Genomic DNA, 27678 nt, shown 5'->3' on the forward strand with positions numbered 1-27678 from the left:
CTGAAGGGTTTGTGGTTCCAGGTAAGGAAAAGAAGGTATGTAGACTTGTTAAGTCCCTCTAAGGACTAAAACAAGCACCCAAACAACGGCATGCGAAATTTGACCAAACAATATTGTCAAATGGTTTTAAAATAAATGAATGTGATAAATGTGTGTACATTAAAAATGTTCCAAATCACATAGTCATTGTTTGCTTATATGTGGATGATATGCTGATAATGAGTAATGACATTGCCAACATAAATGCGACTAAGCGCATGCTAACTGGCAAGTTTGATATGAAAGACTTGGGAGTTGCTGATTTAATTCTGGGAATTAAGATCCATAAGACTTCTCAAGGTCTGGCATTGTCACAATCTCATTATATTAAGACAGTACTTGAAAATTCAAGCACTTGGGCTTTAAAGTTGCAAAGACTCACATTGACGTGAATCTTGCATTAGCAAAGAACAAAGGCCAAAGCATATCACAATTGGATTATGCTCATGTGTTGGGTTGCTTAATATATATCATGAATTGTACACGACCAGATATAGCTTGTGCAATAAGTAAATTGAGTCGATATACGAGCAATCCAGGTCAATCTCATTCGATGGCCATGAAACGAGTTTTGGGGTATTTAGTACATACCCAGGACTTTGCTTTGCACTACAGTAATTATCCTGCGGTCATTGAGGGATACTGTGATGCAAATTGGATCACCGGATCAACTGATTCCAAGTCCACAAGTGGATATGTATTCACTATTGGTGGAGGAGCGGTATCTTGGAAGTCGTCCAAACAAACTTGTATTGCCCGCTCTACAATGGAGGTTGAATTCATAGCCTTAGATAAAGCCGGTGAAGAAGTTGAATGGCTCCGGAATTTCTTGGAAGATATTCCATTTTGTCCCAAACCGTTGGTACCAATATGCATACATTGTGATAGTCAAGCGACAATTGGAAGGGCTTGGAGCGTTATGTATAACAGTAAATCTCGTCATATACGACGAAGATATAAAATCGTCAGGCAATTACTCTCTAGAGGAATTATCACGATTGATTATGTAAAGTCAAGTGATAATGTGTCGGATCCACTTACAAAAGGCCTAACTAGAGAGGTAGTTGAGAAATCATCCAGGGGAATGGGACTGTGGCCGAGAACAAGTCATAGTGGCGGTAACTCTACCTAGAAGACTGGAGATACCAAGATCTAGGTTCAAGGAGATCAAACAAAGTCATTAATGACGGTTCAACATTCTCAACTAAACTTTTGGTCCATTCTCGTGATGAGACAATGTTATGTACCAAGCATAAAGCATTAAGGCTTTTTAATGATTTCTAAATTTGATACAGGGTATATTAAATAGTGTATCTACGGGATGACACGTTTAGGAATCTCCTATGTAAGTGTGAAGTGTTAGCCGCTTCAAGGAGAACTTTGGAAGGCCAGTTCTCTAAGCACTTATGAAACCAGGCGGTGTTCATGGCTGAAACGAACACAACAATAAGAACCAAAGACGGTTAAGGGTTGGTTGTGTGACTTATGGTTGTCTAGGTATACACCAAAGTTCGACGGTTCAAAGATATCAAATCTACTGATTGACCGAGTATATCCGACATAAGTTCACTACGGAAAGTTCAAAGGGAAACCTACTTATCCAGATGCAATTAATCCTTGCTTGCGAATCACACAGTTTTTCATGCATACTTCCGTGATATAGCCATTCCCCATTCATGTGGGGGATTGTTGGGTTCTTAAGCTATTAGTGCTTAAAATGGGGTGAATGAGAAATGGAGGGAAATAAAAATTTTAAGTGAAATTTTAAGTTTCCCCCCTTGATGAAGGAACATTGTCCCATATTGGAAGAGGAAAAGGTTTTTGATGGGTATATAAGCAATTGCTATTCTTCTAGGTCATAAAGAGTTGAGAAGAAGGCAAGCCTCGTGCCGTCGTCGTCGCTCGCTCGCTCGGCTCGGCTCGGCTCGATTCGGCTTCGGATTTGGATTTGGATTTGGATTTGGTCAAATGATCGATCAATTGATTAATTTGGACCAAATTTATTTGTTAATAGTAAATATTTATAGAAATATTATTAAATATTTGTTTTAATAACAGAATATTAATATTAAAATAAATATTAATATTAAATCCAATTCAGTTATCCAATTTTCAGTTTTCTGTTTTTGTAACAAAAAATTAACTACCCTTCAATTTTCCCTCTTTGTTGTTTAGTAAATAGCCATTTAAGTTATGGAATTTATGTTGTGGCCGTTTTGCATAAACAGCCATTCTGAAGAGTTGCACTTCTTTTTAGATTTCAGCCCAACTTTGGCTATAAATATAAGACTATTCTGCTAAGAATTTTCATACGAATTTTCTGAGTTCTTCTCCTTTCTTCTGCATATTTTAACTTCAAAGAAAGCAACAGTAAGTGTGATTTGCTACCGAACTTTGTGTTCGCTGAAACACTGGGGTTTGAAGTACCACTACACCAGTGTGTAATTTGTTCTATCCTGGGAGGAAATAATTCATAACCTTGGGTACTAGGAGGGGATTAAATTCCTTAAGAAAACACTATGAATTCAGTGGGCTCGAATTGGTTTTTGTTATTTCGTTTACATTTCTGTTTATGTTATTTTATTTCTCCAAAATTATTTTACAAATACCGATTACTCACAGTGGATTGGGTCCCAGCGATTGGTGGATATTTTGTTGGCAATTTACAACCTGCTCATATGGATATTTGGTTTTTCACGCTCGGAAATCTGTGGACCATTATTTCATCATTGGGATCTCATGAACAGAATGAATCTATTTTGAATTTGGTTGAAGACAAATGGGATGACCTCATGGGGAAAATGCCTCTAAAGATTTGTTACCCAGTTTTGGAACATGAAGAATGACGCATAATTACTGGCAGTGACCCTAAGAATACGTGAGGCTCTAGCTTCTCCGTTTTTTATTCCTCCTGTCCCATTTCTTTTTCCTTTGTGGTAGCACAGTTTAGTACATTAAAAATTGTTGGGCCAAGTGAAGTTTGTTTTGATGATTGACAAAGGAACTCAACCATGAATCAGGTCCATACACAGTGTACATAGACACGGGCAGATTCAAACATAAGGGATGCACGTGAAAGAGATAAGGTTAAGTTGTTATATCTGATATCTCGTGATCGAAAAGGTTGCATTAATGATAAGGAGAAGGACTCCTTACTCGAAGAGAACTTTATCCAAGATAAGGAAGGAGTTAGAAGTTGAAGATAACTAGAACTCTTCCACCGAGGAAGAGTATAGCATTGGAACTCTAGTTATTTCCTATTTTACTAACTCTATATATTTCAGGATTTTCTCATTTTACAAGTAGGCACAACGCAGAAGTTAAGCCAGAATTGAGAGCAAAATAGCAAGGCATTTTGCCAGCAATTCCTGTGTGATTCAAGTGTGCAAACTTGAAGTTACATGAACCAGATAGAAGAACCAGTTCCAAGTATCTGTCTTTTATTCTAGTTCAATTGCAATAGGGCTTTTCAAATTGTACCTTTCAGCTTTATCTAGAAGCAGCTGTATTAGATACTCTGAGTATTCTAGTTAGAGTTAGCTTGAAGTTGTCGCAACAGTTAGAGGCTGGTTGCCACAACGGGATTAGAGGTAATCCTTAGGTTTACAAAGAGTTTTGTAAATGCTGTTTTGGCTCAGTGATTTAGTGAAGTGTTGGAGAAAATCCTACTGAGTAGTAAGTCATGGTTTTTTCACCTTTTGGGCCGGGTGTTTTCCAAGTAAAAGACTTGTGTTATTTACTTTCCGCATTTACTATTTCCGCAACTGTAGTATAAGGAACACATAAGAACCAAGTCCTTCTATAATCTGTGTACGCGAAAAATTGGACTCCACACAAATAAACCCCCTCTCTTGTGTGGCATTGAAGTATAAAACATCAATTGGTATCCGATCAGGTTATCCTTGAAAAGGTTTACACCTTAGGATAAGATCAACATGAGTGCAACACATGGAAATTAGAAGGGCAATCCACTGCTAGGCCATCACTCTTTAATGGATAGTACTACTCTTGGTGAAAAAACGGGATGAGAGATCACATTATAGGAGAGAACTATGAGCTATGGGGCATTGTCAGCGATGGTCCACTCGCTACCTTGAAGAAAAATGCTGAAAGAGTAGATGTGCCAAAGACAAGAGCGGATTGCACTGCTGAGGACTTGAGGAAGTGGGAGAAGAATGCTGAAGCCAAGAAATTGCTTGTGTATGGACTTGGTACAGATGAGTACAACATAATCCAAGGATGTACCACTGCTAAGCAAATTTGGGACACACTGCAAGTGGATCAGGAAGGAACACCTCAGGTGAAGAGATCTAGAGGAACTAAACTATACTCTCAGTATGAGAGCTTTGCGATGAAGGAAGGAGAAACCATCCAGAAAAGGTACACAAGGTTCACTACACTGACAAATGAGCTATAATATCTTGGAAGGATTATTCCTGTAGAAGAAAGTGTCAAGAAGATACTGACTAGTGTTTTGCCTATCACTTGGGAGAGCAAAATCACTACCATCCAGGAATCAAAGAATATTGTCACTCTTCCACTGGATGAATTAATTGGAAATTTTACTGCCTATGAACTTAGGAGACAGACCATGAAGATGGATGTACCTAAGAAGGAATGTAGCTTAGCTCTCAGAATCACTGAAGGTTCTGATCTGGAAGATGATGAAATCGCTATGATCACCAAAGACTTCAAGAAGTACTTGAGGAGAGGAAAGGGTTCTTCAAGTAGTGGAAGCTACAACAAATCAAAAGCTCCTAAGAAGAAAACCAATGATGGCTGCTACAAGTGTGGAAAGACTGATCACCATATCAAAAATTGTCCTTTGTGGGAATTGAATGGAAGAAGGAAAGAGCTGAACGAAGGAACAGGAAGAAGGAACAGGTTCAACCCAAGAAAAGCAACAATAAAGGATCAACCAAGGCTATGGTCGCTGCTTGGGGAGATAGCTCAGGTGAAAGCTCAGATGATAATGATGATGATGAACGAGCACTTATGGCTATTGGAGAATCTGATGAAGAAGCTGAGGTAAGTGTCTCTCATCTCAAAGCCAATATTAGATTTTTGTCTAAAGAAAGGTTATCTGAGTTGCTTGTAGAGCTAATTGATGAATCTAAAGATGTAAATAATGAAAAGGAACATCTGTCAAAAGAATGTGTGGTTTTAAAAGCTAAGTGCAAAAACCTGGAACTAGGGCTAGTGAACTAAAAGTGAAAATGATGTGTTGAAGAACCAGGTTCATGAACTTGACACAACTGTCCTAGAACTTAGATCCGATAATCTAAAACTGAAATTAGGAACAGGTAAAAAGACAGCTGATCACACACAACTCACTCTATAAGAATATGTAGGAAAAATGAAAGATGAGTTGTACAAAAGAGATGAGCAGATAAGAAGCCTAAAGGAGGATCTAAGCAAAGTCAAGCATGAGCTAGACAGAACGTGTAAATGGAAGAGGTCATCCGATGCACTTTCATGGCTATAAGAACACTATCGTAGCAACAGAAAAGGACTTGTCTTTAGGAACCTGCACCTAAGTGTTATTCCAAAAGCAAGTACCTCACACTTCCTGAGAACAAGATTTGCACACACTATGGTAAAACAGGTCACAATAAAAGTGAATGCACTACAAAAGAAAAGGCAAGTCAAAAGAACAAAGAATTTGTTCAAGGGAAGAATAGGTTACCAAGTTGGGCTAAAAAAAATTTGATTCATCCTTTTGCCTATAGAAACGGACCCAAACTAGTTTGGGTTCCTAAGACTAACCCCTGATTTTCTTTTGCAGGTCCAAGTGAAGGGGAGCAGCCAAATATAGTACATGGATAATGGCTGCTCAAAGCATATGACAGGAAGAAAGAACCAGTTCCTTTCACTTGAGGACCTTAAAGGAGGTAATGTCTCCTCCGAAAATGGGAATAAAGGTGAGATCATTGGGGTTGACAAGGTAGGTAAGACTAATTCTTACTCTATTGAGAATGTCTACTTGATAGATGGACTGAAGTACAGTCTAATAAGTGTATCACAACTGTGTGATAGAGATAAAATGGTAGCTTTCACATCTACAAAATGCTTTGTGATTAATCTTACTACTGATAAGATAGTTTTGCAGGGAAAAAGAGGGAATAACATATATGTTGTGGATCTGTCCACACTTTCAGATAATGAACTCACTTGCTTAAGTGTATTGGATAATGATCCCCTCCTTTGGCACAAGAGACTCGAACATGCCAATCTAAGTCAACTCAACAAACTAGTCTCCAAGGACTTGGTGATAAGGCTGCCTAACATTAAGTTCAAGGAAGTCAAAGTTTGTGAGGCTTATGCAAGGGGGAAGCAGGTGAGATCCTCCTTCAAAAGCAAGAAAATGGTAAGTACCACCAGGACGATGGAACTAGTCCATATGGATCTTTATGGACCAATGAGAACATTGAGCAGAGTTGGTAATAGATATGTTATGGTGCTTATTGATGATTACTGTAAGTTTACTTAGACACTGTTTCTAACATCTAAAGATGAAGCATTTGACATGTTCACTTCTTTTGTTAGAAAAACTTAGAAACAACTAGGTAATCTGTCACGCCCCAACCTCGAGGAGCGCGATTGGCACTCAACCGAGTGAACCCGGTCGAGCAAGCCTATTATACACTTTCTACCCAACTCACTTATGACCAAGAGGAGGCATGTTTTCATTAATTAAACAATAGAAGGGGTGTATATATAAACATTACTAATTCATTTCATATTGCTACATCGTTGTTAAGTTTCCAAAATACATACACATTATGATTTAGTGAGACAAGAGTCCAGACACAACATAATTCATCGGACCTTTCTAGCACCCATACACAACCCACTAAATATCTACGGAGCCTCTAAAGATGCAAAAGAGAGAGTTATGACAACGCCGGCAACACGGCCCCAACAATACCTCAAAACATAGTAATAATAAAATCAATAGATACTGAACATGACCCCGTGATGAAGAGGGGGCTCACCGAGACTGCTGGGAGAAGAGGATACACCACTAGCTGCGACCAACACTATCTGCCTTGAAACCACCTACATCCATTTAAAGATGTAGCGCCCCCGATAAAAAGGACGTTAGTACTGTCGAATAGTACTAGTATGCAAAGATAAAACACCACCTTAATAGAATGAACAATGAAACCAAGAGAAGGTGGTCATAACAATCAATAAGTACTTCACAGAAATGCGAAAGAAACACCAATTAAGGATCACATAGTTTCTGATTCAGTTTTCCATCTTTCTAGGTTAATAGTCTTAGTTCCAAGTGCCACAATTCACAATGCCACCGTGTTCTTACACGAAGTCCGGTCTCGGCCCGACCGGCTAAGCCATCTCAAGTGAGACATCATCCAAACCCACAATGTAAATCAATGGATCCAACACAAGTACCACCATGTGTACGGCATGGCGTCCGATCACGGCCCGATCGGCTAAGCCATCTCACTTGAGACATCACCTCTTTCAATTGTTCACTCAATTCACATTTCTTTCCCATCTTTCATTACATGGCACAAACAACCTCATTTATTAGGTAGTTCTTGGCACTTGGACACGCTTTACAATTCAATTCCTTTCCTTTTTATTTGTTCAAATAACATCATCAACCATGTCGATAAGTACTATCACATAAGGCATTTCGCACATAAGGGAAGGAGCTTGGAAAATCATAATCACGTTCTCAAATAGCATGATGACATAGTGAACATTTTAGAACAATTATGGAACATAAATCTTTCAACCCAACACAGTAAGGCAATCAATTCTAGTATGATCAAGTCTTACACCAATTTTTCGGACACCAGGAGTTCGATTCTAAGAAGAAGAGAGTTAGCCATACATACCTTTTTTAAGCTTTCCTTAAGTTACTACAACATTCCGGAAATTCTAGCAATCCCAATCTATTTTGAGACATAACAAAATCAAACACAAATTAGGAAGATATTTATGGTTTCAGCTCATTTGAGCATTTTATCAAACAGTAGTTGTGCATTTTGATTTCAAAGCTCTTCTACAAGATTTCCTTCATTCCCCAACCAATTTCAACAAGAACAACCCAAAATAGTTCATTAATCCCACATACTATAATTTAGTGTCACATGCATGGCCTATTTCTAACCCCTCGATATATTTTTGAACTGAATCTCTTATATGTAATCTTAGAAGTAGGACTTACCCGGAAGGATAGCAAGCTAGAGATTAGCTTCCTTGATTCTTGAGAATTTGTGCAAGATTGGGTGATTAGAGGGATAGGTTCCCTCTTTTATTCTCTATATGCCCTCACCTCTCTCTAGATTCATTTGAAAATAGCCCCAAATAAAGCCCCAAAACCTATTTATCAAAATTGGATCGGATATGAAAATTTCCAAAAATGACTCCCAAAGTCAATTATGTGGTGCAATTATGCTATAGCATAATCGTTTTGTCAGCAGCAGAATTGGAGCATAGCAATTATGCGACAGCATAATCAATTATGCGATAGCATAATAGTTTGCCTGTCTCTGCTCCACTATGCGATGCTTATGCGGTCCGCGGAACCGTTTTGCGGTCGCGAAATTGATCGCATATCCAGCCTTTGGTAATTTGATCGTAACTTTTTGTAGGAATGTGCAAATGACAAACGGTTTGAAGCGTTAGAAACTAGACTCGAAGATCTTTCATTTGATAGGTTGTTCATCACATAACACCATATATATATATATATATGTGTATATATATATATATATATATATATATATATGTATATATATATATATGTATATATATATATATATATGTATATGTAGATATGCTCGTCCAAAGTTTGGACTTGTGCGAATTCATTTGGAATTTTAGCCTATTACGTAATTTTCCAACTTGACTTAGACTTAGGCTTTCCCTTAGACCCCACATTACCTATTATAAGACTTATACACTTATTACCATATCCAATTTATATACATCATAATAATTAGAACATAAAATATTATAGTTAGCCTACCTGGCTCCACGAAATCTTAAATTACTTAGCGAAATTTTCCGGGGCATTACATTATCCCCGGTTAGGATCATTCGTCCTCGAATGAGAAGTAGAGTCCACCCCAAACACTTAACATAATATATCTCTTTTCTTACCTACCTCAAGTCCCTAAATTTTGACTAACTCCAAAAATTTTCAGAAATTTCGGCATCGTCTCCTTTGTAACTAGACCTATCCACCTGTCAGAGAACCAACAAAACCATCCTAACAACACATCCACAACTCGACAAAGCACCACAATTATATATCAATAACACTACTCTCAGCATTACAAGCACTACATTATCATAATGATACCTGGACATGGGCTACACATTTTTAAATCATATCACCTAGAGGGTACCTTTCAAATCAAAACCAATTGCTATACAATCAAGCACAAATATTTTCTTTCCACAACACTTTCTGCCTCAAGGTGGCCTCTACGGCATACAGACCTCGCCATAACACATTCACGGAAACAATCCCAACCCCTAGACTTATCTAACAAGGATGACAAATAGATACCCCTCATAAGCTAATTATCCATTAACTTCACCTTCAGTAGTTTCCACGGGGATTATACACAAAGTATCTCCAACTACCTTCCTAGACATAGGCACATGAAAATATGGGGTACACGGAGGGCAATTATAGGGGAAACACCATTCCCTACTTCTTTCGTGATTCCACAAATCCCAAAGTGCATTACACCGACTTCACCTTTATTAACATTTCACATAGTATTTTCATGGAGAAAATCTTGAGAACAACTTGCTCACTTTCTTTAACTCTAAATATCTACGTCGGACACCCAAATCAAACCCTTGGCGACCTTCAACCATTATTCTATGATGGGCTAGAATGAATATGACTATAGAGTTCCTACCCAATATGATCGATCATGGAATGATGCTTCCTTTTTGACATGCTTGAATGTACACCCTCGATAGATTACTATAAGTAGGAACAATGAGGTCCAAGATTGGGCTGGAATTATTCAAGGATCTATCAATGTGCTGAGCAGAGTATTTCATGAGGTTATATACCCTAAGAGTCATGAAGCTTACTACCGATAACGCTGACATAATCATTCATTGTGATGACATCATTGATTTGACAAAATGGGGCATAGAGTTAGCTAATATATTGAAAATAGAAATCATTAAGGAGGAATATTCAAGTACGTGATCTAGTCGTCTCTTGGAGTGTAGGGGAAAATCAGTTTATCAAGAATAAGAATACTCTGGAACCTTAAATGCGATATGGGTTTCAAAATACATAAAGTTGAATTACACTCCTAACATTAACTGACACAAAGAATCTACGCCACAAGCCCACGAGGATGAAAAAGAAGTTGAACACTTATGAGATTATCATAATTCAAACAGCTTAACCCTTCCCGATAATTGATCCTATATGAGAGAACTTAAACATACGATAACTTGTCTTTCAAATCACTATTCTCATGATATGCGCAAAAATCTGAAAGCATCTAACTTCAACCTTTCACGAGTGAAACCACATAGCTAGGATATCTTAATATTTGGGATGAAATCATGTGTTGGTTAGAGGGGTTCTAATGGTTAACATGATGCTCCGGAGAGAAAGACATATAAAGCTCCTATCCACCTAGGGAGGTGGAATGCCAAGGATAGCAAAACTCCCTGCACATGACAATGACATAGTCAATGATTCTAGAAGTCGAGTGTGTAAATACAACGGAACCCAATGAGACAATATAAAATAATCATGGAAGGTTTGCAGATGTTCATAATGAGTTCTCCATGGATTTGGACTTGAGAAGTGCCCAGATGCTACTGAAAGACAGGAGAACATGAGAAGTAGGCGGTGTGCTATGATAACCCCCAAAGGTGCATTGGGTCTTGACGGAGAGACTATTAAGGGTCCTTATGAGAAAGGAAATGTTATAGTGAAACATAGAAGGACACATTCTCTCATGGTTATCGAACAAGTGTTGGGAAACTAGCCCAATGAATTCACTAACTAAGGAACACAATTAACTCATGTTGTGGAGGTATAAAGAGAAGATAAAAATTTGTTATGAGCGTGACATGCTTTTGCTATACTAACTCCTAAACTGCAATACACGACCACGTCACGGGCAACCACAACACTAGGAACAAAGTGAGCTACTTACTGTGGAATGATCTAAGTAGACATGAAAGTCATACTGAGATGGGCAACCAAAAGATCTTCCTGTGACATACTTGAAACAAAAATCTCAAATTTCTCAGAAATTCTATACGGACAAGCGACCACTTCAATCGACATGTACACATATGATAGGAGGTGGGATATGCTCTCATGTTACTAGACAGTGAAAAGGTTTCATGATGATACTCGCAAGAGAGTAGAGTCACTGTTCAAATCATAGAAGCCATATACACCAGTGAGAAAAAGAGTGACTCGAGAAGGATCGCAACACTGGGATGCTTTACATGGAACTTGACACCACATAGGTAAGCTTTACGACGGTGCATGCATAGGCACAAGTGAGCAGATGTTGTCCATTTAAATAAAAAGGTTCTGTAAGGAATTCATCAGGTATAGTCTGTTGTTGAGAATTTAGGAAAGCAAGTGGGAGGTATCATCCTAGGGTTATATCTCAACTCATAGGAATACCTATAGATCTCAATTCCACAAGAGGTTGTAAATAAGAGAATTTGTGGTAGAGTGGCTTCATCAATAATGCGTCTCGTTCAAAAAGTGGATACATACAATGTTTTGTGATTCAAATTCTTGTTAAGACCGTATCTATGCAGGCTCCCAATACCGGTGTACATATGTAATAAGTAAAAGTATATGGTGTTCAGAATGATGTACTAAGGGGTAACTTACTTGGTAACTTAGATTGATGGGGCAATGCCTCAACTGATGCACCTCGACTCCACAACCGTAACATACATTGGTACCATACTAACATACCACATGATATGGTGGTGCCGTGACATTAATAGGAACAAGGGTACTCCCCTTAGCAACACGTTCTACCAATCCCTCCATGGCTCGATACATTCTCCTAACAAACTCTTGGTCAGTCTCCCTCAGATTCAATGGCGGGGTCATTCCCTCCATACTGCTTCAAACTCGTCTAAGCGAGTCCACCATTTTGATACAAACTATATTACGATAACCATGACCATCTCATTTCATAGATTTTCTTCCCATTTCTTCTCGCCTCACCCATCCTAATTAGTGAATTGACAAGCACTCCTCCATATGTTACGTGGTCCCTTTCCTTAGTTAGGAATTCGTCTTGCTCACCTCACAACACTTGCTGGGATACCTGCGGGAAATTGCATTCACCCGCATATCGCTTAACACCTCCTTGCTTGTAAGATCTTTAAGAGGCTCTTCATCAAGTCCAAATGTACTATTGGGTTCTTACAGCATCACATTTATTTCTCCTACTCGTTCCACCTCTCTTAACGCCTTAGAACTTTGGTTAAATCGCAAATCCATGATTAACCCATTCTAAAAACTCGCAACCCTTCACTTTCGATCTATAGTACTTCCTTGGGTTCCATTGTTCCCGACCCTCTAACAAGAATAAAATCCCCGTTACAAACATTACTCCTAGTTTCTAGGATTGTTGGCCCTGTCATTCACATTGCCATGCATGAAGAATTCACCTTCCTTAACCTTCCACCTTCTTGGGGTACTAGTAGCCAATTATTAGCATATCCTTTCAGAGAATCACGTTACTCATTATCACTTTTCTATACTACACATGTCCTTAATAAATTATTCAAACATCATAGCTACATGGTCGTACTCTTGTTTCATGGTGTTTAAGTGGCCTCATTGTTGTCGCGCCCCCTTTTTGCTCGCGGAGTCCGGGTTTTGACATTTTTTTGGGACAACTCATTTCCTTTTGGGAAGGGGTATAGGATTTGAAGAGTCGCCACCTAACGGATTTAAGGTGCGTTAGGGCACCTAAAGCAAATAACTCATGAAAACAATCTGCGGTACCAAAGATTGGGTAAGGGCTCAAAATTACCTTGGGGGGAAGGTGTTAGGCACCCCTCGAGGTCCACAACGGTGGGTCCCGGCCAAATTTGAATTAAGCGAATTAGTCTTATTAGTAAATAAAGCAATTTAGACAAATAGATATTACGTTTTTTTTAAAAAGGAGCAAAAGGGTCCTAGGTTTTTTAGCCTATAGGATCACTTCTGTGCAATACTTGGTAGTCGTCCCCAAGTTGGGGTGCTACACATAGCATTAGCGCACGGGTCATCATTTTCTTTACTACCCGATTACCCTCCCCTTAATTATTACCTAAGCATTCTAACAGCATCAAATACGTATCCTGTGTGTGCGCTACATGTCCCCTGCCTGTGGCCCTGGAGTTGTTTAGGACCTCTATTTAAGGAAGTTCTAGACTCACCTATGATGTTTTAAAAGGAGAAAACTAAGCGACAAACAAAAAGCCAAATAGGACTATCACATAAAGATGCAATTAAGGGGGCTCATATTTACCTCCACAAATAGATAAAACAAATGCACGCCTCAAACAAACAGTTTTAAATGATTTAAAGTCATACAGCAGTATATCTAGATGATCAAAATATGCAGCAGTTTCATTAAGGCTAGGCAGTAAACACCTAATCAGTTTGCCTACTGATTTTATTACTTCCTGAACCTGGGCAGTTTATAAGCAGTCAAACAATCACAGTTTTTGCAACTCAGGGTTTTAATTATCCTACAGGCTTGCCTAGGCGATAACCGGCAGGATCCTATAGGCATGGCATCTAAACGTATTATAAACTAGTGACTAATTTAAACAAGCAGATTTTATCCGTTTAGACCCTATAGGCATGATGTCTACGCGCTAAAAATGATCATAAGCATTGCAGAACTGATTTTACGTGTTTATCTCTATGAGCATGATATCTAAGTTCGGAAAATAATTTTTGAAACCTTATAGGCATGGTATCTAAATGCAGAAATTAATTTTTGAAACCTTATAGGTATGGTATCTAAATGCAGAAATTAATTTTTTAAAACCTTATAGGCATGGTATCTAAATGCAGAAATTAATTTTTGAAACCCTATAGGCATGGTATCTAGGTGACTTCAGTTCCTATAGCCAGGATCTCTATTATTCATGCATAGGCAGAATTCTTGGAGCACATTGACAGGGGAAAGGGTTATTCAAACAGTCAATAGCCTATAGACATGGTTGCTAATGCACATTGGATTGAAAAAATACGTGCAAGTCCTACAAACAGGATGTCTAATGTGCAGAAATAAACGTAAAGCCCTATAACAGGATTTCTAATATGCAGACGTGCAGCACAGAGTCAAAACAATAATACATAATCAGGTCCTATAGGCATGTTCTCTACCCAATTCCAACAGAGATATATAAAAAATCCCTCCCAACTTTTACTAATAACCCCGATATCTGTTTTTACAGGAATTATTATACAGACCAACAAAAATGAATTACATAATGAAAATCACTATACTATAGAGAGCTTTCATAGGCCCAACATAACCTTGGAACCAAGCCTCCAAACATAGCACCTCTCAGCATAGTGGTAGTCCATCCATAACACATAAAGCTGGTTCCTGGTGTGTCAAAGTTCTCAAGGGCCTCAGGGACCCCGGGTAGTGCTCACACCAGAATTAGATGTTCAACAAGATTCACAAAGGATTAGAAAACCAGCCCCAATGTGTTAGAGTTCAGAGGAGTCTCGTGGACCCTAAGCAGTGCTCAAATTGGGGGGGGGGGGGGAGGACTCTAGATATCTAAGAGTAGGAGTTGAAAATAGTGTATAAAAGTAGGAAGTAGTTTTAAGAAAGAAAGCAGTTTGGACTTTTAGAAGAGAATAGAAGCAGATTACCAGATTACAAGAACCACAAGCAGCACACATTTAGCAAAAGGAGTTCAGCCATGAACTCCAGCAATCAAACAACAGACAGAACAGAGTGACAATTAATTTGAACAAGGTTTCACATGGCCCTAATCCATTAGCTATTACTAGGTGAACAATATAGGCATATATTAATCAGAGAACAGCATGCTGGGATCACGTTACTGATCAGACAATCATATAGAAAGGTAGCAGAAGTTGAGAGCATAGAAATCATGAATTAATTAGGAGTTTGTTAAGGGTGAACACTTAAAACAGGACAGAAAATCATGCTAGTTAAGAAACAAATAGACATAGGTCTAATTACATAAAGGAAGACATGCTGAAAACAAGAAGCACATAGGTCTAATTTCATGGAAGTCGGCATGCTCGTAACTTCCATGAATAGGGAGCACACAGGACTAATTACATAGAAGTGGACATGCTGATTAAGAGTAGTACACATGAAGCACATAGGTTTAATTACATAGAAGTAGACATGTTGATTAAGATCAATAAGCATGAAGCACATAAGTTTAATTATATAGAAGTAGATATGCTGATTAAGATCAATAAGCATGAAGCACATAGGTCTAATTACGTAGCATATTGAATGATGGCAAAAGTGGAGACATACCAGTTAAGAAATAGCAAACAGGAAGTTGAGAACAAGTAGAGTCCAGTAGTCTAGCCTTGGCTTTTAGCCGGCTAGACAGTGCAGCAAACACAAGTAACAGAAAAGATCACAATGGAGAGTGTGTGTGAGTGAGAGTAAGAATTTTGTGTGCAGGTGTAACTTTCTGAGTGTGTTCATGTGTTAGAAAGAAATCAGAATGGAGTTTATATAGCATTCAGCAGAGAAGACAATTAAGGCAAGAAAATTAGAGTTCACAAATAAGGCAAGCAAATACAATCAACCAGTTAATTTGGGGCTAAACTTGATCAAATAATTCCACATAATCCGGAAAACACCCTCTTAAATTGGGGAGAATCAATTAACAACTCAGATTGGGATTCAAATAAGGCAGGAAATAAATCATATGGCAGTTAGAGTAAATCAAAGCCTAGAAATAAGGCTAATAAACTAATTAAGGCAAGTAATCCATTAGGCGTCACAAATAAGGAAAATAGGTAAAATCACGGGGAAGTACTGATTTTAACAGGAAAATATAATTCGAACCCTAAATAAAATCATTCAATCTATTTTGGTTGACAGAGATAAACAATAACGAAAAATATTGAAGTAATCAGTGCAATAGGCAGAGAAACTTAGGGTTTAAAGCATATACACAAAAATTAGTCAAACTAGTAAAGATAATCAGATTCAAAGACTTAGGAGTTTTAAAACCTTTTTGGAGAGAGCTTAAAACAAAACCCTAATTTCAGAAAATATTGGAATCGACTAGTAATAAGGAAGAACAGAAGGTTTTTCAAAGAGAAATACCAAATAACATTTAAAACGTTTCAGATCTACAAGGATCTGAACAGACCCAAGTAGTATAAGATTAGGGTTTTAAAAGATGACAGAGATGAAAGAAAACCTGGTTTAAAACCATAGATTCGAGCCATAAACACGAAGATAATGGTACTCATAAACGGAAATGGCCATAGGTAGCTTATGAAAAGGTTTGAATAAAATCTGAGTTTAATCTCTTCGAGATTCTTTCATAAATCAACGTAATCGAACAACTAGAAGAGGTGAGAGGCTAGATAAGGCAATAAATCACCAGATTATCCCATATCTGGTCAAGAATCGAAGGGGTTTGGGGGATCTTTTGAGTGGCGGCTCTCTAGGGTTTGAGGGTGTCTGAGAGAGAAGAGAGGAGGAGAGGAATCAGAGGCGGCGCAAATGAGAGAGTGAGTAGGGTTTTGGGGTTCGTCGGGTTAAAAAAAGAAAAGGGGTAACGTGGACCGTTGATCTCAGAGATCAACGGCCATGATTAGAGGAGGTTCTGGGTCGGGTAAGGGTTTTTTAGTAATTGGGCTATTTTAATTGGTTAGGTCCGAAAATGATTAAGGAAAAGGGGCTATTATTTAAATACCCAATTAATTGATAAAATTATTTATAAAAATAGCTAAAAATGATAAAAAATGGTTTTTATGCATGAAGATGATTTAAAATAATTACTTAGCATTATGAAAATAAAAAAGGTTAATTTCTTATGAAATAAGGTAATTATGCACGCATGGGTTGTTATAGCAAAGTCATTGCAATTATAACCCTAATATGTAAATATGGCTATTCCTGAAATAGCTAAAGCTTAGTATAAATATAAAATGATAAAATTAAGCAATAAAATTATCATAAAACCGCTTGTGATGCAATCAGTAATTATTTATATAATAAAATGCTAGAATAATTTAACTAAAATCCTTTTAAAATTACAGGAAAAATTATGGAAAATACTGGTTGACGCTCATGCACTATTTTGAAAGTATATATGCATTTTGAAACATATGAGGGAAAAATTGGGTATCAACAGCTGCCCCTCGTTACCCGAGAAGGATGAAAGAGTTTTCGGATAAAGAAATGATGACCGATTTTGACCGAATGGAATGTTTTGAAATATATAAGCCTAACCCTGGTCTCTGAGCTGCCTACATATCCTTGGTTTTACAGGAATCAGGCCATGTATAGTTCTGGACCCGATGGTGAATGAGGCTGATGGACTTGTTATAGGAATGGTAGCAAGTTTCAAAAAAGGTTCTTTTGTGAAGTGTAGTATCAAATGGGTTTGCGCGGAGTTGTGAAGATGAATCTGAATCATAACGGGTATGTCACAAGGCGGGTATCTAAACATTCATAGAGTAAGGGCGGATAATTGATGGGAATCGATTACGTTTGAAATAATGGTAAGGCAGGAAAGGAAACCGGAGCGAAGGTGGCTCCTGTTTGAAGAACGGTTACTTCCTGGATTACCTGCAAAACTTAAACACAATGCATGCGAGTATATAGAGTATTGTGAGAATTTAAACATGATGCAAGTTCCCTTTGGACCATGAAATATTGTCTTTGGACAGTGAAGATGATGTCCTTAGACCATGATATCCGGGGCCATGAATCACGAGATAAGAGATTCACAGGCCATGAAATGACGTTTTTGGGCCATGAGAATGGTGCCTCTGAACCATGACGCCTTTGAATAATGGTGTGCCGTATTGAGAGATCCTCATGCCATGATATGTCGTCTTCAGGCTATGAGGATGGTGCCTTCGGACTATGACGCCTTTGGATAAGTTGGCTATACATCAGCCCATGAAGTGCAGAGACATGATACCAAGGGTATTAACAAAGCAACACTTAGCCTCATGCAGAGTTTGGGGAGAGCTTATCCCCGAGAGAAGAATATAATAAAAATATAAAGTGGAGCAACACTTATGCAGAAGGAGACAATGCTTAGTCTCACGAGAAGTCAGTGCTTAGCCTTATGCAAATAGGGAGGCAGGGCTTAGCCTTATGCAAGAAAGGGAGACAATGCTTAGTCTCATGCAACGGAAAGAGAGACAATGCTCAGTCTCATGCAAGGGAAGGCAGTTGTTAGCCTTATGCAAGGTTTGAGACAAGGCTCAGTCTCATCCAAAGAGAAGGCAATGCTTAGCCTTATGTAAATGTGGAGGCAGGGCTTAGCCTCATGCAAGGTTTGAGACAAGGCTTAGTCTCATGCAAAGAGAAGGCAGTGCTTAGCCTTATGCAAATGTGGAAGCAGGTCTTAGCCTCATGCAAGGTTTGAGACAAGGCTTAGTCTCATGCAAAGAGAAGGCAATGCTTAGCCTTATGCAAATGTGGAGGCAGGGCTTAGCCTCATACAAAATTTGAGACAGGGCTTAGTCTCATGCAAAGAGAAGGCAATGCTTAGCCTTATACAAATAGGGAGGCAGGGCTTAGCCTTATGCAAGATTTGAGACAGAGCTTAGTCTCATGCAAAGATTTGAGACAAGGCTTAGTCTCATGCAAAGAGAAGGCAATGCTTAGCCTTATGCAAATGAGGGAGGCAGGGCTTAGCCTCATGCAAAGAGAATGAAATGCTTAGCCTTATGCAGATGCAGAGGCAGGGCTTAGCCTCATGCAAAGAGAAGGCAATGCTTAGCCTTATACAAGTAAGGGAGGCAAGGCTTAGCCTCATGCAAGATTTGAGACAAGGCTTAGTCTAATGCAAAGAGAAGGCCATGCTTAGCCTTATGCAGTGAACAAGTAGCAAATAGGAGTAGAATATTTCTTAGTTGGAGATATATTTGCGTCTTGTGGCCTGATTGTTATGAGGATAGTGACTGTGATATGTATATTTGCGAATACTCCTGTTATGTTCATTGTGCCTGCATCCAAAGAAAAATCGTGAGTTTTGTAGGGGGAGGTTGGTTCGTGCTCTTGTCTTCTTGCTCTGCTTTGTTCCGTTTTGGGAAGCCTGTTCGAGTTACCCTGGGTAACACCTAGCTGCCACAGAAATGAAGTTTCCAAAAATACGTACTTATTGACAAAATAGAGTTATTTTAGAAAACATAATGGTATGTAATATCAAGTAAATTAGATGAACTAATGACTGTAACACTTAGAGGCATTGCGGCTTCCTTGCACTAGAATTCTGAGGCCTCCTCAAAATTCTGCCCGAATTTGGTAAATGATCCTTCCGCCGTTTTGCATGCGATGAAATTTGTCGGATCTGCTCCGGAATTTTGAGAATCCTTCTCAAAATTCTGCCCCAGTTACTTAGCCGATTTCTGACTGTCTGGTATATGATGGCGTCGGCTAGGCTTGCTCCGGATTGAGGGTCCTCCTCAAAATTCTGCCCCAGTTTCTGGTTCTGAGGAAAATGAAGATTTTATTATGATATGACCGAACCTACAGGGCTTCCTACATATCCCCTCTTAAATGGGAATCAGGTCAAGCGTAGTTCAATTACATCATATGAAAGAGTGTAAACAATCTAAACATAGTATCTCTTAACTGCGTCTGAATTGATTGGTTTCGGCCAAACTTCTCCGTCCATTTCTACAAGTATGAGTGCTCCTCCTGTTAGCACCGGTGAACCATGTAAGGACCTTGCCAGTTGGGAGAGAATTTCCCTTTCGCTTCATCTTGATGCGGGAAGATCTTCTTCAACACCAACTGTCCCGGTGCGAATTATCTTGGTTTGACCCTTTTGTTGAAAGCTCTAGACATTCAGTTCTGATAAAGCTGACTGTGACATACTGCGTTCATTTTTTTTTCCGTCTATAAGGGCCAGTTGCTCATAGTGGATCCTTATCCATTCTGCATCACTGAGTTCGACTTCATGTATGTTGGCCCAAGTTCAGTTGAAGTTTTGAAGATTGACAAATGAACTCAGGGAAGGACCTGGTCCATCTTGAGAGACACAGTTAGTCATAACCATTGCACATGGAAGGCACGTGAGGAAAATATGTATTGAAGATTACGCAGCAAATATCTTCTGAATGAAATCGAAAAGGTCGCATTGAGTTCTAAGAAGGACAGTCTCCTTATGATAAGAGAACACAATCCTAAGCTAGGATAAGGATGGGAGTTTGTATTGGTTAAGGACTCAAATCGACTACGGATAAGCATTGGAGTCTCGATCAAACTCTAACTGCTAATCCATTAAATAACCAAGTTGTTCTCTTTTACAGGTAATGAACATAAGCAAAAGTTAAGCATATTTGAGAGCAAAAAGATCAAGTCTGATTTGCAAGCAACATATGCGAGATACAAGTGTGCACGTCTGAAGCTACATGAACTAAGATAGAAGAACCAGTTTCATCATTGTGTTTATTCTAAGTCTAGTTCAATTGTAGTAGGTTTTCATATTGTACCTTTCAGCTTTCTTAGAAGCAATTGTATTAGGTACTCTGAGTATTCAAGTTAGAGTTAACTTGAATGTGTCGCAACAGTTGAGGCTGTGCGCTACACTGGGATTAGAGTTAATCCTTAGGTTTACAAAGAGTTTTGTAAATGCAGTTTTTGGCTCAGTGATTTTAGTGGAGTTTGGGAAAATCCTACTGAGTAGTAGGTCGTGGTTTTTTCACCTTTTGAGCCAAGTGTTTTCCACGTAAAAATCTCTGTGCACTTTACTTTCAGTATTTATTATTCCGCAAACTGCTGTAGTTAGAACATTTAGAAGAACCAGGTTCTTCTAACGCGAAAATTAGGTACCACACAATCACCCCCCCTCTTGTGTGGTATTGACATTTATAACATCAATTGGTATCAGAGCAGGTGATCCTTGAAGAGGTTAACACCTTAGGAAAAGATCAACATGAGTGCACCACCTGGGAACTGGGAAGGGCAATCCACTGCCAGGCCTCCTCTCTTCAATGGCCTCTACTACTCCTGGTGGAAAAACAGAATGAGGGACCATATAATGGGCGAAGACTATGAGCTTTGGGATATCATCACCGATGGTCCTTTAGCCACAACCAAGAAGAATGCTGAAGGAGTGGATGTTCCAAAGACAAGAGTAGATTGTACTGCTGAAGATCTAAGGAAATGGGAGAAAAATGCAAAAGCCAAGAAATGGTTAGTGTGTGGACTTGGTCCTGATGAGTACAGCAGGATTCAAGGCTATACTACTGCCAAGGAGATCTGGGACACTTTACAAGTGGCTCATGAAGGAACACCTCAGGTGAAGAGGTCAAGAGGAACACTGCTGTATTCTCAATATGAGAATTTTACTATGAAGGATAGAGAAACTATCCAAGAAATGTATACCAGGTTCACTACACTGACAAATGAACTTGAGTCTCTTGGAAGGATTATCCTGGAAGAAGACAAGGTGGAGAAGATTCTAACTAGAGTTTTGCCAATCTCCTGGGAAAGCAAAATCACTGCCATTCAGGAATCCAAGAACATTGCTACTTTGAAGTTGGATGAACTGATTGGAAATCTCACTGCCTATGAATTGAGAAGGCAAACAATGAAGATGGATGCTCCAAAGAAAGAAAGAAGTCTGGCTCTCAGAATTTCAGAAGGATCAGATCTTGAAGATGATGAAATGGCTATGATAACCAGAGATTTCAAGAAAAATTTAATTCATCCTTTTGCCCATAGAAAGGGACCCAAACTAGTTTGGGTTCCTAAGACTAACCCATGATTTCGTTTTGCAGGACCAAGTGAAGGGAAGTAGCCAAATATGGTACATGGATAGTGGCTGCTCAAAACATATGACTGGTAACAAGAACCAGTTCCTTTCACTTGAGAACCTAAAAGGAGGTAATGTCTCCTTTGGAAATGGAAAGAAAGGTGAGATCATTGGTGTTGGAAAGGTAGGAAAGACAGACTCTCATTCCATTGAGAATGTCTATTTGATAGATGGCTTAAAATATAGCCTGATAAGTGTGTCACAACTGTGTGACAGAGGTAACCTTGTGGCTTTCACTTCCACAAAATGTTTTGTGATTAGCCTTACTACTGACAAGATTGTTTTGCAGGGAAGGAGAGTTAACAATATTTACATTGTAGATCTGTCAACTCTCTCTGAAAATGAACTAACTTGCTTGAGTGTGTTAATTAATGATCCCCTCCTTTGGCACAAAAGACTTGGCCATGCCAGTCTAAATCAATTAAACAAATTAGTCTCCAAGGACTTGGTGATAGGGTTACCTAATATCAAGTTCAAGNGGAGGAGTTGAGGAGAGTGGCAACAAGACAGGGGGAAGTGAATCTGGAGAAGCAGCTGAAGGTCTTGTGAACCTGAGTGAACAACAAGATGGACCTAGTTCATCTGTGGAAGAAACCTTGGCTGATATTCTGAAGAAAGTTGGAGAAAGCTATGATCCCAAGAAGCGCAAAGCTTCTTCTCAAAAGGCTCCAACTGCCTCTAAGCCAACAAAGAAGAGCAAGGTGTCATCTCCTAAGTCTACTGTCCCTTCAGCACCAAAGGTGAAAGCTACCAGAAGCAGGGTAAGGCAAAGCGAGGCTGAGTTGCAGAAAGCCTTAGAGGCAAGCAAGAAAAAGAACAAAGAAAAGCGAAAAGCTAAAGTTCTGGAAAGTTCTGTGGGTGCAGAAGAAGAGGAGGAAGAGATGGAACTGGTCCATCAGGAGAGAGGTACAACTGAGGAGGTTCATACTCCTAAACCTAAGAAATCCAAGACTTCTGCCAAGAAGTCTTCAGAATCTATCTCCGCTGAACCCTCCCTGGCAAAAAGAACCAGGTCTGCAGTTAAAGGAAAACAAGTGAAAGTTCCTGAAGAAGAAGAAGCTTGGAGTGGAGAAGAAGAAGAAGAAGAAGAGGAATCTGAGAAAGAGCAGGACAGGTTTATCCTTTTTGGAAAAAGAAAAATATTGAAAGGAAGAATTCTGAAAGACCTGGAGGAGCCAGGCATGAAAAGATTGGTTGATGCACTAGAAGCACAGGGTTGGAAGGACATGGTTCTTCAACTGGATGGCAGGCTTGCAAGAAAGGAACTGATAGAGTTTATGGCGAATGCCACAGTGGTGAATGGGGTTGTTACAAGCCTGGTGAGAGGAGTAGAGGTGCAGTTTGATGCACCTAAGTTGGGAAGAATTCTAGACATACCCTGTGAGGGATATGATGATTATACTAGGCAAAGGTGGCCTTGTCTAGATTCTCTCCCTTCTGCTCTCCAAATCACCCGGAATTTCTGTGATACCAAGTCTGCTGAAGAAGTGCCTGAGGCTAGGTTTGTGCAAAAGAATGAGATGAAGCCTGAGCACAAGGTGCTATTTGAATTTGTGAACAAGTGTCTGCTGCCCAGACAGGAGAGAAGACACACTGCAAATTATATGGACCTGGTCCTTCTGGAGTGTCTTGTGACAGGAAAGCAGATTAACTGGCCTAGTTTCATTGTCAAGCTGCTGGATAGAGTGATAAATGGCTCCAAGGCCCATGCCACTCCTTATGGGTTTATACTGACAACTGTCTTGGCCAAGTTAGATGTGCCATTGAAGAAATGGGAGATGGCCTCCAGCAAAGAGCACTTTGGGATCAAAACTCTGTAGGCTTGTGATTGTCTGTTAAGTGTCACCCCAGTTGAACCTGGTTCATCCGTGAAGACTCCTGTGAACAGCAAAGTTAGGGAATTGGTTCTAGAATGTGGAACAAAAGATGCAGAAATTGTTAGGCTCCAGGCTCGCATTGCTGAACTGGAAAGTGAAAGAAATGGCCTCAAAGATGAGCTAGCAAAGGAAAAAGAAAAGAGTGAAGGGATGCTCCAAACAATGCTTAATCTACTTCAATCCCAACCCTCTAGTTCCTCCAAGCCCTAGAACCAGTTTAGTAACTCCTTCAGTGACCCAGATTCGGGACTTTTCTCTATTTTTTTTGGCTCATGGTTGGATGTTTGTTTTTCTTTTTGTGGTCTGTTTTGTAGAAACATCTCCTATTCAATGACAACGTGCTTTGTTTTCTCTATGAAACTTCTGATCTTAATAGTTAAATTTCTGTGAAGCTGATTATTGATTAACTAAATCATGTGTTCACTTGCAGTTTCCCCAGTGGCCATGAGTAATAACTAACATCTGGGATTCTAATAAAATGCAACTTTTCGATGATGCCAAAAGGGGAAGAGATATTGTGCTTTACTTAGTATTCTGAAAAATGTGATGTTTATAACCTGATTAAACCTGGTCCTTAATGATAAGTTAAATTAAAGTGTGAAAATTAAGCTGAGTTCCACAGGGTCTCTGATCAATAAAAGCACAGAGTTTGTCATCATCAAAAAGGGGGAATTTGTTGGCCCAAGTTCAGATGAAGTTTTGAAGATTGACAAAATGAACTCAGTCATGAACCAGGTCCATCATGTGAGACACGGTGTTGATATGCTTGCACATGTGACATACGCGTGAAGAAGATAAGTCTCAAGGATCAGCAACAATATCTTCTGAATTGATCGAAAAGATTGCATACAGGATAAGGAGTTGAAGTCTCCTTATGAAAAGAGAATTATATCCGGATCAAAGATATGGATTAGGAGTTGGAGTTGTTCTTGGACTCAAATTGTCAAAGGATCCACAATTCGAGTTCTTATCAAACTCTGATTAGTAACTCTATAAAAATAACGATTGTTCTCTTTTACAGGTGGTTGCACATAAGCAGAAGTTAAGCATATTTGAGAGCAAAAAGATCAAGTCTGATTTGCGAGCAATATATGCGAGATACAAGTGTGCACGTCTGAAGCTACATGAACTAAGATAGAAGAACCAGTTTCATCATTGTGTTTATTCTAAGTCTAGTTCAATTGTAGTAGGTTTTCATATTGTACCTTTCAGCTTTCATAGAAGCAATTGTATTAGGTATATTGAGTATTCAAGTTAGAGTTAACTTGAAAGTGTCGCAACAGTTGAGGCTGTGTGCTACACTGGGATTAGAGTTAATCCTTAGGTTTACAAAGAGTTTTGTAAATGCAGTTTTGGCTCAGTGATTTTAGTGGAGTTTGGGAAAATCCTACTGAGTAGTAGGTCATGGTTTTTTCACCTTTTGAGCCAGGTGTTTTCCACGTAAAAATCTCTGTGCACTTTATTTTCAGCATTTATTATTCCGCAAACTGCTGTAGTTAGAACACTTAGAAGAACCAGGTTCTTCTAACGCGAAAATTAGGTACCACACAAATCACCCCCCTCTGTGTGGTATTGACGTTTATAACATCAATTGGTATCAGAGCAGGTTATCCTTGAAGAGGTTAACACCTTAGGAAAAGATCAACAGGAGTGCACCACCTGGGAACTGGGAAGGGCAATCCACTGCCAGGCCTCCTCTCTTTAATGGTCTCTACTACTCCTGGTGGAAAAACAGAATGAGGGACCATATAATGGGCGAAGACTATGAGCTTTGGATATCATCAGTGATGGTCCTTTAGCCACAACCAAGAAGAATGCTGAAGGAGTGGATGTTCCAAAGACAAGAGTAGATTGTACTGCTGAAGATCTAAGGAAATGGGAGAAAAATGCAAAAGCCAAGAAATGGTTAGTGTGTGGACTTGGTCTTGATGAGTACAGCAGGATTCAAGGTTGTACTACTGCCAAGGAGATTTGGGACACTTTACAAGTGGCTCATGAAGGAACACCTCAGGTGAAGAGGTCAAGAGGAACATTGTTGTATTCTCAATATAAGAATTTTACTATGAAGGATGGAGAAACTATCCAAGAAATGTACACCAGGTTCACTATACTGACAAATGAACTTGAGACTCTTGGAAGGACTATCCTACAAGAAGACAAGGTGGAGAAGATTCTAACTAGAGTTTTGCCAATCTCTTGGGAAAGCAAAATCACTGCCATTTAGGAATCCAAGAACATTGCGACTTTGAAGTTGGATGAACTGATTTGAAATCTCACTGCCTATGAACTGAGAAGACAAACAATGAAGATGGATGCTCCAAAGAAAGAAAGAAGTCTGGCTCTCAGAATTTTAGAAGGATCAGATCTTGGATGAAATGGCTGTGATAACCAGAGATTTCAAGAAATATCTTATGAGAGGAAAGGGTGCTTCAAAAGGAACAACATTCAGCAAACCGAGGGCTCCTGAGAAACAAACCAATGAGGGGTGTTACAAGTGTGGGAAGACTGATCACCACATCAGAAACTGCCCTCAATGGGAGATTGAATGGAAGAAAGAAAGAGCTGAAAGAAGAAACAGGAAGAAGGAACAGGTTCAACCAAAAAGAAACAAAGGTTCAACTAAGGCTATGGTTGCTGCTTGGGGAGAAACATCAGATGAGGACTCTGAAGATGAAGCTGAGGAGGATCAAGCTCTAATGGCCATCGGAGAATCAGAAGATGAACAGGAGGTAAGTATTCTACCCCTTAAAGAAAAAATTAAGTTCCTGTCTAAGGAAAAACTGGCTGATCCGCTGATGGATTTCATAGATGAGTCTGAAATAATAAACAGTGAGAAGGATGTTCTGTCTAAGGAATGTGTTATCCTAGAAGAAAAATGTAAAAGGTTAGAGTCTAAGGCTGATAAGAGTGATAACACAAATACTGAGTTGAAGAACCAGGTTCATCAACTTGAGAATAAGATTCTAGAACTTAGATCTGAAAATATTAAACTGAAATTAGGGACAGAAAAGAAAAGAGCTGATCAATCATCTCTAACCCTAGAAGAAAATCTAGGAAAAATGAAAGATGAACTGTACAAGAAAGATGAATTGATTAAAGTCCTAAAAGAAGATTTAGGAAAGGTAAAGCATGAACTAGACAGAACATGCAAATGGAACAAGGCTTCCGATGCACTCTCCTGGCTGCAAGAACATCATAGTAGCAATAAGAGAGGACTTGGATTTGGGACACAAGTTCCAAAATGGGATCCCAAAAACAAGTATCTCACACTTTCTGAGAATAAGATCTGCACACATTGTGGTAATACTGGCCATTACAAAAATGAATGTAATGCAAGAGAAAAGGCCAGTCAAAAGAACAAAGCCTTTGTTCAAGAAAAGCACAAACTGCCTGGTTGGGCAAAGAAAAATTTAATTCATCCTTTTGCCCATAGAAAGGGACCCAAACTAGTTTGGGTTCCTAAGACTAACCCATGATTTTGTTTTGCAGGACCAAGTGAAGGGGAAGTAGTCAAATATGGTACATGGATAGTGGCTGCTCAAAATATATGACTGGTAACAAGAACCAGTTCCTTTCACTTGAGAATCTAAAAGGAGGTAATGTCTCCTTTGGAAATGGAAAGAAAGGTGAGATCATTGATGTTGGAAAGGTAGGAAAGACAGACTCTCATTCCATTGAGAATGTCTATTTGATAGATGGCTTAAAATATAGCCTGATAAGTGTGTCA

The 27678-nt window shown here is 39.1% G+C and overlaps 1 pseudogene; it reads left to right on the forward strand.

Annotated features, from left to right (window-relative positions):
- LOC109232615 overlaps positions 1 to 27678 on the forward strand; it is an 82771-nt pseudogene that overhangs the window by 27057 nt on the left and 28036 nt on the right.

The sequence above is a fragment of the Nicotiana attenuata genome, chromosome 9 (genome assembly GCF_001879085.1).
Source record: "Nicotiana attenuata strain UT chromosome 9, NIATTr2, whole genome shotgun sequence".
NCBI lineage: Eukaryota > Viridiplantae > Streptophyta > Magnoliopsida > Solanales > Solanaceae > Nicotiana > Nicotiana attenuata.